At 43.4% G+C, this 12617-nt stretch overlaps 1 protein-coding gene across 2 annotated transcripts in view; it reads right to left on the bottom strand.

Annotated features, from left to right (window-relative positions):
- LOC139059817 (putative nuclease HARBI1) overlaps nt 1-12617 on the bottom strand; it is a 121063-nt gene that overhangs the window by 65008 nt on the left and 43438 nt on the right. Inside the window, exon 4 of one of the 2 annotated variants that reach the window (XM_070538205.1) lies at nt 1219-1322. The exons of the other annotated variant lie outside the window; for it this stretch is intronic. The gene's annotated coding sequence lies outside the window, so the exon portion shown is untranslated. Of the gene's footprint in view, nt 1-1218; nt 1323-12617 lie in introns of those variants that run through there. 2 annotated transcript variants of the gene reach the window in all.

The following is a 12617-nucleotide window of genomic DNA, read 5'->3' on the forward strand; positions in this document are numbered from 1 at the left end:
CCTTGCCATCATTACGAAGCCAGGTTTCAGACACGCATATTATTGAAAAGGCGTTAAGTGTCGAAAACAGGGGCTGAAAATCATCAAAATGCTTGCGGAGACTTCTAGCATTGAAGTGAATAATTGAATGGTAGTCGCACGACATGAATGTATCCAGCGCAGATGTTGAGAGGTAAGAATCCATGGTGGATGGTAATGACATTTTAGAATCGAGGCAGTTAGTTGAAAACAGAAAGGTCAGACTCACCCACAATGCGACGAATACGGCACTCATTAGTCTTTTTAGCCTTAATCTGACAATTGTCCGTCCGCAAGTGGTTCCAGTTGTTGGCTTTTTTTCGCACGAGTGCTTTATAAAGGAGTGCCTTATTTTGTGGTGTCGAGTGGTCATTGACAAATATGGGAAGGTTGTTATCATATTTTCCGATTTCATTCAGGCAGAGCCTTGCCTTTCGTGCCTTGCTGATAAAATCGTTCTTTTTGGTTCGAGAACAGAACCTAGCAATTCAATTTTTCCTACCCTTACCTTTGGTAAGGGTAGGAAAAATGAACTCGATGAACAACATCGACATTAGAGGAAATCACGGGGCTCCAATTTTCCTGCCCACCGTCGCCAAAACTGCCACACAGTCCTCGCCCTGAGTACAGGGGGTACCCCTGATTTCTATACTGTTCATGCGAGAGTACTGCTCGAGCTCAGAGACCCTTCGGGAAAGTGAACAGTTTTCCGTTTTCAGGGCTTTGTTTTCTGCCACAAGTGAGGCATTTTCACTGTGCAGCTTCTCGACCAAATCATTTAGAAATTTTAGACTGGATTCAAGGCTCTCCACGTGCTCCTTGATCTCCAGCACGTGAACCCCAGATGTCTTCATGTTAACTATAATTTTGCCAACAATGCGATCAGTCAATCGATCGGATTCATTAAGAAGTCTTGACTCCAGTTCATCAATTCTCTTAGCGAGCTCAGCACAGGTAGGCATGTCTAACAGCACTCAACTGAAAAAACACTAAAAACTTAATGCAAGGACACAAGCAGCGTAAAAGCAGTTATCGGCAGCAGCGACAGTAACAGGATAAAGAATACGACAGATGCTGTCGTAATCAACCTGTACAACCAGAAAGGAATGCGTGAGCTGGTGCGCGAGCACTGCCGCTGCTGCCGAGACTGGTCGACAACAGAAGTAGTGATGCTGGGACAAGCGAGCACCGCCTGGTGGTCTTCTGTGAAGATCTTGATTGACAACATGGCTTCTTTGAAGTCACGTGCAGTTGATCCAGCCAAATCCGAGTGGTCTTCTGAGATTATCTTGCTTAAGACCAACCTTAGAGTAGGTCGATAGAATTCAGAGCCCACATCACAAATATTTAATTGACAAACTGGAACGAATACGGAGATTAGCGGTTTGGTTTGCATTCTCAGATTATTCAAGATGGAGCAGTGTTAGCCAGTTAATTACGAGACCTAATCTAGACACTAGCCCATTGTAGAGTCTTATCGAGGTTAAAATTTACGTATGACCTCTATCACGGCCACTTGAAGATCAGTCGCTCTGCCTGCCTACCTGACCTCACGAGATATTCACTTCGCACGGGACACAGTAAAATGATCAAACAAACAACACAAAGTCGCACAAGTATTATTTGTTTCCAGCCGCCATTGCCTGCTGGAATAAACCACCAGAGTAGCTGTTTTCTCTACTTTTTTATAATCCTTCGTTAATAATATTTCAAACATCAACTTCGGCATAACTTGTTCATTATGTAACACTGTCCGACTCAAATTTGTATTTAGGTGCTTCTTGTTAGTTTTTTTTTTACCTGTGCCATTGCACTTTTTCATACTCTTAACATGCCGTTCATGTATTATGTCTTGTCCTTCACTCCTGGTTGGGCCAGACTGCGGCCTGCAGTATGTATAATTAAAGAAAATAGTAAAGTTAAACCTCGACATAACGAAGTCGGTAAAATCGGCAGTTTGCTTCGTTATTCAAGTGAAATATTTAGCGCGCACAATCAACAAGGACACAGAGAAGGAGGATACACGACCGCTTACTCACAACTGTTTATTTTCGGAAAGATACAGAACGTATACGTACCCCAGCTATCAGCACTGAGCATGTGCAACAAGAGTCGTCAGTATAAACAGAAACAGATTAAAAAGGTTCAACCAGTATTAAAAAATCAAGTTCTTTGTCAGTGATTGCTACTGATGGTTGGCTTATGCATTTTTTGGCACAATTATTCATTTGGAACGCTTCTGTGACTTCACGTGTTTGTTTTTATCTGAAAACAAAATGTCAGTGTCAAAAAATACCGGATCACAATGACATAGATTACAATGGTTCGACAAGTACGAATAGTTTTCTTTACCGAGAGGACGTTCATGTCCTTTTAGACGGGCGTTTATGCACTGACTGGTTTGTCCTATGTACATGTTGCCACAGGTTAACGGAAGCCGGTACACAACACCTATTCTGCATTTTGTTAATTTTTGATCTTCTTAAAGACCGCAGATGCATTTTTGTTTACCTTATTGTCAAATTTATTTGAAATAGCTTGGCACAGTTTTTGCACCTTGTTAGGAGCGCTGAAAACCACTTCAACGCCATACCGGCTGGCAACATTCTTTAGCCCATGGGAAAAATAATGGACGTAAGGTACAACTATAGTGTACTTGATTGGATCTAGTACACGATAGTACAACTGCAAGGCGCTTTCTGTTCGGGCTAAGCCTGTTCCTTGAATCTGCGGGTTGTACACCCTTTACTATTTTTATTACCTTTTCGGCCACTCTGACTATAATGCGCTCCGGGAATCCCACTGAAGCTAGTCTTGTTACCTGATTGGCAAAGCTTTCTTTCATTCGGTGGCAACAAGATTTTACTAAAGCAGCCCGAAGGCTTGACACCGCAATTCCGCTTTTTAAAATCTTCGAATGACCTGATTGGTACTGTAATATAGGCTTTATTGATCTAGGGCTGTACATCCAGCATGTGTGGTTGGGTAGCAATCGCAGAGACAAATCTAGAAACTGTAGTTCGTTTTCTTTGGCAATCTCATGGCAAACTTAAGGCCTAGGATACATTCACGAAACACATTTAGTACAACAACCACATTACATCCATGTTCATTCCATCAAAAATAACCAAAAAATCAAGAAATCATAAAATTTTTGCCAAGCACTTGTCGAACCACTGTAATCTATGTCATTGTGATGCGGTAATTTTTGACACTGACATTTTGTTTTCTGATAAAAACAAACTAACACGTGAAATCACAGATGAATTTCATATCAAAAAGTGTGCTGAAAAATGCATAAGCCAACCATCAGTTGCAATCACTGACAAAAATTAGCTTTTTTTATATGCTGGTTGAACCTTTTTAATCTGTTTCTAATCTGTTTATGTTTATACTGACGCCTCTTGTTGCACATGCTCAGTGCTGATAGCTGGAGTTTATATGTTCTGTATCCTTCCGAAAATAAACAGTTGTGAGTAAGCGCTCGTGTGTCCCCCTTCACTGTGTGCTTGTCGATTGTGCGCGCTAAATATTTCACTGTGAATTCGTACCAACTCGCCCAACTATCAGTTCTGCTGCTGTTGCTTCGTTATATCTAAATTTCGTTGTATTAAATTTGGACCTTTTATGCAAGTACAGTCGCCGATCAATTTTTCCTGGACGGAAAGGGGCTGCAGAATTTTCCGAATTATCGGACAACCAAAAAAGGCAAATTTGAATGAGAAAACTATTCCTTTTGATGAATTTGGGAGTCGGCAACGAATGACATGGTATCATGCCATGCCGAAGATATCTTCATATTGGCGGTACGAATTAAGCGAAGCCAGCCACGCTTTCGCACGCGATCCACCCAAACGGCTGATAGCGTCGCCCGCACTGCGACGATGGTATCATGAAAAGCGCCGGCGGCGGAGAGCTCATGCTTCGTTTGCCTCTCGCTCCAACGGGTCACCGAACTCGCGATTACGGAACCTCTAATACTAAACGCGCACGAAGATAGCTTACATGATGCCACACCGTTTCGGCACGCTTACGCCTGTCACGCGCGGCAGATTACCCTAAAACAGGGTGCGTGGCTGTGTATGCTCCCAGTCGCGCTTGCAGCCACGGCCAAAACGCGCACCAACTTATCCCCCAACGCGCGGCTTGATGCTGCTCCACTTTGGCGGTCGCTCTTGTCGCGCCGCGCATAATATGAGAGGTGCGTTTGTGAACACTAGCTTGTAATTCAATCCTATCATCTGCGCCCGCGCAAGTTTCCGTTTATTGTCTCAGCATTCATTTGTGGTGGCAGTGAAATTTTGTTATATGGAAATCACACACACACTTCGTGATATTGAGGTTCTATATACACGGTGTTCTATGGACAAGAGGTTAAAGAAGTTAAATACTTCATTGTATTGTGAATTTCGTTATATCTAGGTTTAACTATATCATTCTGCGACCCCAAATGTACTAAACGTCGAAGACACTGTTCATCATTTAGGTATCCACCTCGCAATTGGTGCTTTTAGAAGCTTTGTAGAAAGCCTTTGTGTAGAATCAAATGGGTGGTCACTCCGTCTACGAGGTCATATTCCACGTTTAGAAATTACCTGAAACTACATTCGTATCCTGAGAATCCTTGTTACAAAACTGTAAACACTGTGTCGTGTGCATTATTTAATAATCAGCCCACAGCGAGGGAGCCCTTCTCATTGTGTGTGAGGAAGCTCAGTGAAGAAATGCATGCCCCACTTCCTGAACGTTGTCTATTGCCTCCAGCAAAGCTGCTACAGCCGTGTCATTGGCAGAACGGGACACACCGTTTATCAAGATAACAAAGCACAGATACAAATGTACTTCGAATTTCAGGTGAAGTACAGTTGAGCCCGCTTATAACAATACTGCAGCGGTAGCGTAGAGGTAGAGTATCCGCCTCGCGTGCAAGAGGACCATGGTTCGGATCCCGATGCCGTGCAATTTTCCACCGGGTTAAAAAAAAACCTGCGTGTTGATAAAATTGCATAAAGAGGCCTGCAGTGCGGCCTGATCCCGGTGACCAGAACCGGTAACACGCTTCCTCACCAGAGGAGGATTGGCCACCCTGGTGCAGCACTTGGCCACAACCTCCTACATGAATACAACAATCAAACCCCCAGCCCTCAGTACCCAGCAGCTGCGAAACAACTGACCACAGCGGCGGTCAGACCTGCGACCAGCACAGGGTGCTAAGAATAGCTGAGTTCGAACAGGCCACCATAGGAATCTGAACCTGGCAACGTTTAACGCTAGAACGTTTTCTAGTGAGGCAAGTCTCGTAGTGCTATTGGAGGAACTAGAAGGCAGTAAATGGGATATAATAGGGCTCAGTGAAGCTAAGACAAAAGAAGCATATACAGTGCTAAAAATCGGGCACGTCCTGTGCTACCAGGGCATAGCGGAGAGACGAGAACTAGGAGTCGGATTCCTGATTAATAAGGATATAGCTAGTAAAATACCGGAATTATATAGCATTAATCAGAGGGTGGCAGGTCTTCTCGTGAAACTTAATGAGAGATACAAATTCAAGGTCGTACAGGTCTACGCCCCCACATCCAGTGATGATTACCAGGAGGTCGAAAGCTTCTATGAAGACGTGGAATCGGCGATGGGTATAGTCAAAACAAAGTACACTATACTGATGGGTGACTTCAATGCCAGGGTAGGCAAGAAGCAAGCTGGAGACAAGTCAGTAGGGAAATATGACATAGGCTCTAGGAATAGCAGGTGAGAGTTATTAGAAGAGTTTTCAGAACAGAATAATATGCGGATAATGAATACCTTCTTCCGCAACTGCGATAGCCGAACGTGGACGTGGAGGAGCACGAATAGCAAGACTAGAAGTGAAATAGGTCTTATACTTTGCGCTAACCCTGGCATCATAAAAGATGTGGACATGCTCAGCCAGGTGCGCTGCAGTGACCATAGGATGGTAAGAACTCGAATTACCCTAGATTTGAGGAGGGAACGGAAGAAACTGGTACATAAGAAGCCGATCAATGAGTTAGCGGTAAGAGGGAAAAAATAGTAATTCCGGATCAAGCTAAAAAACAGGTATTCGGCTTTAACTCAGGAAGAGGACCTTAGTGTTGATGCAATGAACGATAATCTTATGGGCATCGTTAAGGAGTGTGCAATAGATGTCGGTGGTAACTCCGTTAGACAGGATACCAATGAGTTATTGCAGGAGACGAAAGATCTGATCAAGAAACACCAACATATGAAAGCCTCTAACCCTACAGCTCGAATAGATCTGGCAGAACTTTCCAAATAATTCAACAAGCGTAAGACAGCTGACATAAACAAAGCTGACAGCTTTTGAACAACGCCAATGAAATCGATATGATGTCAGACATTGAATTTGATGTTAGTGGCGTCGACGCTTTATTACGGCATTTAGATGACACAAAAGCCATTGGACCTGATGGAATATCCCCAGTAGTCCTGAAAGAGTGTCATGACATCATTTCTCCGTATTTAACGATCATTTATAAGCTTTCCCTTGAAACAGGCCTCATTCCCCAAGATTGGAAAACGGCAAGCGTGACACCCGTTTTTAAATCGGGTGCTAGAAAACTCAGAGAAAACTATAGGCCGATTTCACTAACGTCAATATGTTGCAAAATATTCGAACACATTTTATATAGTAACATATCTGCATTCCTTGACTCAAACGCTTTTTTTACACCTTCTGAGCACGGATTCCGAAAAGGTCATTCCTGCACCACACAACTAATAGAATTCCAGCACTTCTTATCTAAAACCATTGATAACAATAGTCAGGTAGACGTGGTTTTTATTGATTTTCGAAAAGCTTTCGATATTGTCTCCCACAAGCTCCTAGATGTAAAGCTCGCTGCATTAAATATAAACGAAAACGTTCAAAATTGGATACGAAACTACCTAAACGGAAGAACCCAGTCTGTTGTCCTAAACAACGTTGCATCTTCACCAATAACTGTTTCTTCGGGCGTTCCTCAGGGAAGCGTACTGGGGCCCTTGCTATTTTTAATCTACATAACCGACATTGTCGAACTAATTACATCACCCATAAAACGATTTGCTGATGACTGTGTGATTTACAGATAAATTACCACTGAAGATGACATAGATACATTGCAAACAGATTTAGATAAGGTAGCGACCTGGTGTAAAAAATGGAACATGAATTTAAATGTAAAAAAGTGCAGTAGCGTAAGTTTTTCCAGAAAATTATCCAAATTTCAGCACCGATATAACATCAATGGCCCGCTTATCGACATACAGTCGGAATATAAGTATTTAGGAGTCTATTTTACCGAATCACTCACTTGGCATAAACAGATTGACACTGTCATAGCAAAAGCTAGCAGGATGTTACATTTTATTCGCAGAAATTTTAAACAGGCAACACGCGAAGTTAAAGAAACTTTATACTTCTTACATGTTAGAACAATACTTGATTATGCTTGTGTAATATGGGATCCCTATCAAGATTACCTCATTAATAGACTGGAAAAACTACAGAACCAAGCAGCAAGGTTTGTTTGCAATAATTACAGCCCGTACTCTAGCGTTTCCGAAATGAAGGCCACTTTAGGATGGGATCTACTACATATGCGTAGGCAGAAGTTAAGGCTTAAACTATTGCACCGAATATATCATAATCAAACAGGTATTAATCGCTATAACTGTCTCCTGGAACCAGATTATATATCGACTCGCTGTGATAACAACAAAAATATCTCAGCCTCTAACTGCCGAACAAACACTTTTTACTACTCTTTTTTCCCCAACACAATTAGACAATGGAACAGTTTATCAAATGATATAGTAAATGTGTCAAATAACGAACTATTCTATTCAATGCTGTTACGGCGCTCTTGTAAAACAAATGTATGTGTTATATATCTTGGAACCTGCTTGTTTCACGTTACTTGTATGCCTTTCTCTAACAGCTATTGTGGTGATTCTGTTTGTCAGTATATCTGTCCGAAAGCTTGTCTGTATTACTGGTTGTATTTTGTTCCCCCCTACGTAATGCCTTTATGGCGATGTAGGTAATCTGTAAATAAATAAATAAAAGAAATAAAGAAATACAATATGCATATATTTGAACATGCTCTCAGGAACGGAGGAAGCCTAAAGGCAGTGAAGAAGAAACTAGGAATAGGCGAGAATCAGATGTATGCGTTAAGAGACAAAGCCAGCAATATCATTACTAATATGGATGAGATAGTTCAAGTGGCTGAGGAGGTCTATAGAGATTTATACAGTACCAGTGGCACCCAACGACAATGAAAGAGAGAATAGACTAGAGGAATTTCAAATAAATCTCACAAGTAACGCCGGAAGAAGTAGAGAAAGCCTTGGGAGCTATGCACAGGGGGAAGGCAGCTGGGGAGGATCAGGTAACAGCAGATTTGTTGAAGGAAAGGTGGGCAGATTGTTCTAGAAAAACTGGCCACCCTGTATATGTAATGCCTCATGGCCTTGAGAGTACCGGAATCTTAGAAGTACGCTAACATAATCCTAATCTATAAGAAAGGCGACGCCAAAGACTTCAAAAATTATAGACCGATCAGCTTACTGTCCGTTATCTACAAATCATTTACTAAGGTAATCGCAAATATAATCAAGAACACCTTAGAGTTCTGTCAACCAAAGGACCAAGCAGGATTCCGTAAAGGCTACTCAACAATAGACCATGTTCACATTATCAATCAGGTGATAGAGAAATGTGCGGAATATAACCAACCCTTACATATAGCTTTTATTGATTACGAGAAAGCGTTTGATTCAGTCAAAACCTCAGCAATCATGGAGGCATTACGGAATCAGGGTGTAGACGAGGCGTATGTAAAAATTCTGAAACATATCTATAGCGGCTCCACAGCCACCGTAGTACTCCATAAAGAAAGCAACAAAATCCCAATAAAGAAAGGCGTCAGGCAGGGAGATACGATATCTCCAATGCTATTCACAGCGTGTTTACAGGAGGTATTCAGACTTGGATTGGGAAGAATTGGAGATAGAAGTTATTGGAGAATACCTTAGTAACTTGCGATTCGCTGATGATATTGCCTTGCTTAGTAACTCAGGGGACCGATTGCAGTGCATGCTCACTGACCTGGAGAGGCAAAGCAGAAGGTTGGGTCTAAAAATTAATCTGCAGAAAACTAAAGTAATGTTTAACAGTCTCGGAAGAGAACAGCAATTTACGATAGGCAGAGAGGTACTGGAAGTCGTCAGGGAATACACCTACTTGGGGCACGTAGTGACGGCGGATCCGGATCATGAGACGGAAATAATCAGGAGGATAAGAATGGGCTGGGGTGCGTTTGGCAGGCAGTCTCAGATCATGAACAGCAGGTTGCCATTATCCCTCAAGAGAAAAGTGTATAACAGCTGTGTCTTAACAGTACTCACGTACGGTGCAGAAACCTGGAGGCTTACAAAAAGCGTTCTACTTAAATTGAGGACGACGCCACGAGCTATGGAAAGAAGAATGATGGATGTAACATTAAGGGATGAGAAAAGAGCAGATTGGGTAAGGGAACAAATGCGAGTTAATGACATCTTAGTTGAAATCAAGAAAAACAGATGGACATGGGCAGGACATGTAATGAGGAGGGAAGATAACCCATGGTCATTAAAGGGACAGTAAAGTGAAGGATTATTTCCTCTGCATCAGTAAATAATCGTTCAACAAAACCAAAAACACCATTCTTACAACGATAAGACGTTTGGTAAGCCAGAAAAAGCGCAAGAACGAAATACGTGTGGCGACGCCTGCTTATGTTCCTACACCTGGGGGCTGTGACGTCTAGGATTTCGGTAGCACCTTCTAGGGCCTACTAATTTTTATATAGCGGTACAGATTGACTACAATGTGCTCTAAAGAAACGGAATAATAAACATGACTAGTTTCGGGAACCTTTATTCAGCCAATGCGGCCGAAATGCGAAAACATACTTTGGAATCTCTGACGTCACGCTGATGTACCGGCGCTGGGTTTCGGCGCGAAATTCAAATACTGATACTTGGACCTTCATTTTCTGATCTAATAATCAAACTATTCTTTTGAAATGACTGCCTTCAGGCTTCTCAAACAGTGCTTCATTAGTCTAAACTGATTTATTCTTTCGCTTTAGTGTCCCTTTAAGGGTTACGGACTGGATTCCAAGGGAAGGGAAGCGTAGCAGGGGGCGGCAGAAAGTTAGGTGGACGGATGAGATTTTAACAGTTCGCAGGGACAAGGTGGCCACAATTAGTACATGACCGGGTTAGTTGGAGAAGTATGGGAGAGGCCATTGCCCTGCAGTGGGCGTAACCAGGCTGACGATGATAACAATACTCAAGTGCCACGAAAACATTATAACCGGGTTGCATGAAAAAATTAAAATAAGGGGATGGCAGAGTTGTGAGCAAAGTATAATGGCGGTTCCCCTCCCCACCACCTTCCTCCATCTGGCTGCTGACTGTGTTCACTCGTTTAACTACTTCCTGGGAACTCCGATCGCATTTAACAAGCCGCGGCTGTCGGTGTTAAAGAATGGCACTGCTATAATAACTGCAAAGAGGGGTCACAGGTGGCAAGCGATATGCGAGCGCCGCCAAAGCATCACTTTCGTGGCCCCAAAAGGACCCTTAAAAAATTTCGAGAAGGCTGCCGCGACTTCCAAAGTATAGAGGGGTCGTTTTCGCCGACGTGACGTAGCGTGCGCGCGCGCGGGCGTTACGCCGGACTATAAACGGCCCTATAGTCGGGCGCACCGGCGCAGCCAACGTAACCGGCGGCTTCCGACGCGCCCCGACGGGCCCGGCGCCGATATGGCTCCTGAGCCATTCGCGCGTCGGAGTCGGCGGAACTCTCGCACCACAATGCATTGCGCGCGAAGAAAAAGGCGCCAACACAACTCCGCAGGCCATACAGTTTCCTACAAGAATTACTAGAGGGAACTCTGGCGCAAGTGTCTACGGGAGCAGCAATGCGAGCGGTTGTCCCAGCATGGGAATTATGGGAAGTACATGGATTTGCCTAAATGTCGTCCTTTCGGCTTCAAACGGCTTTGTGACTTTGTAAACGCGCCGTTTTCAACAGGAAAGTGTCTGCGTTCACCCGGTCGACGGAACGCAGGCGTTAGGTTCACCCAAACGTCACGACCAGGATGTCGCATTTATTTTTTGTTTTTCGCGTCCGTAATGTCACATCCGTCTTTGGTTTTGGCGGCAGAATGGTAAGCTCAAAGAGGAGCTACGCTCAAACAACTGGACAAAGATGTGGATCGTTTATTTTGGGGGGCTTGTGCTAGCGTAAGCTATCGTTAGTACTTCACTTTTCCATTCGATGTGCCTCTACTATACAAACCTACGTTTCGGCTGCCTGATACTTCATTTCCAGGTTCCTTACCAGCTTATTTTCCTTGTGACGCATCCCGTGGACCGCCGCACCGATCAGCCAGTGCTACAGTGTACTAGCACCGAGAACGCATATTAGACGACACTGTTTATCTTAGGTTCCTTCAAACTTGTAAGAGCTTTTTTCACAATCACTTAAACGTAACATTACCTGGTTACGGTGCTGCTACACGGCAGAATGTGCAAATGGCAGGTGACCCAAGTGCGGCATGTGCGCGCACTTGTTTAGAGAAAATAAAGAGTATTCATAATTTATCTCGCAATGTAAACGCACATTCCTGACACATGGTTCAGGTCTGCCGTCCGCCGACTAAGGGCGGTAGCGAATGAAGTCACTAAATGAGTGCTTTGCGGCCTCATAGCACGCGCGGGAAACAGCGTTCGTTTACATAGTAATATCAGCCTTGACATAGCAATATCGCTGCGCTGTCAACAGCCATTCTCTGGTAACCTTTCTCCGCAGCGTAACGCTCGAGTGCTCTGTGCAGACGTGACAGAGGTTGTGTGTGCGGTCGGTATTTGTGATTTTCTAAAAAGAAGCTTCATTACAAAGTGCATGATCAGGCTGCGTGGTCGTCCATTCTACTAGAGCGGGACAATCAATAAACGATACAAGCATGGACATACACATGCTGTTGCCAAATAACCCTTAAGGTGGGTCCATTTAATACTGAGTAAGACTGGGATGTTCTCGTTATTTCGCTGCCTTCAAAGTAGGATAAATCGAAACTTGGCCAACAAGTTTTACTAGTGTTATAAGATTTTGTGAGAAAGGATGTTGTGTATTGCTTTGTAACGAGTGACTTTAAGAGTGTGACATTGTCTCCCATCGCACGTGTATATCCCGGCTGGAAGTTATGTTCATGTGCTCAACAGTGCTTCAGGAACCCTCTGAGCACTTACACGTTGATATTACAGCCACTTGTGAATTCTGGTCCTAATGTAACCATTAAGGGGTTTTAGCACTCATCTTAGTGATAACCTTAGATGTTAATTCTATGGTGTATATTGTTAACTGACCAGCTGGGTCTGGTAAGTTTTACATCTTGACACTAAGAACCTGTAGCATAAGAACAGTGCAGGTGCCATCATATATACATTCATTGTCATTCACGCACACTATTGGAGGGACTCCAATCTACATTAAGTACAGCGCAGTCGGCGCCAGTACCAGTGGT

The sequence above is a fragment of the Dermacentor albipictus genome, chromosome 5, assembly GCF_038994185.2.
Source record: "Dermacentor albipictus isolate Rhodes 1998 colony chromosome 5, USDA_Dalb.pri_finalv2, whole genome shotgun sequence".
Classification (NCBI taxonomy): Eukaryota; Metazoa; Arthropoda; class Arachnida; order Ixodida; family Ixodidae; genus Dermacentor; species Dermacentor albipictus.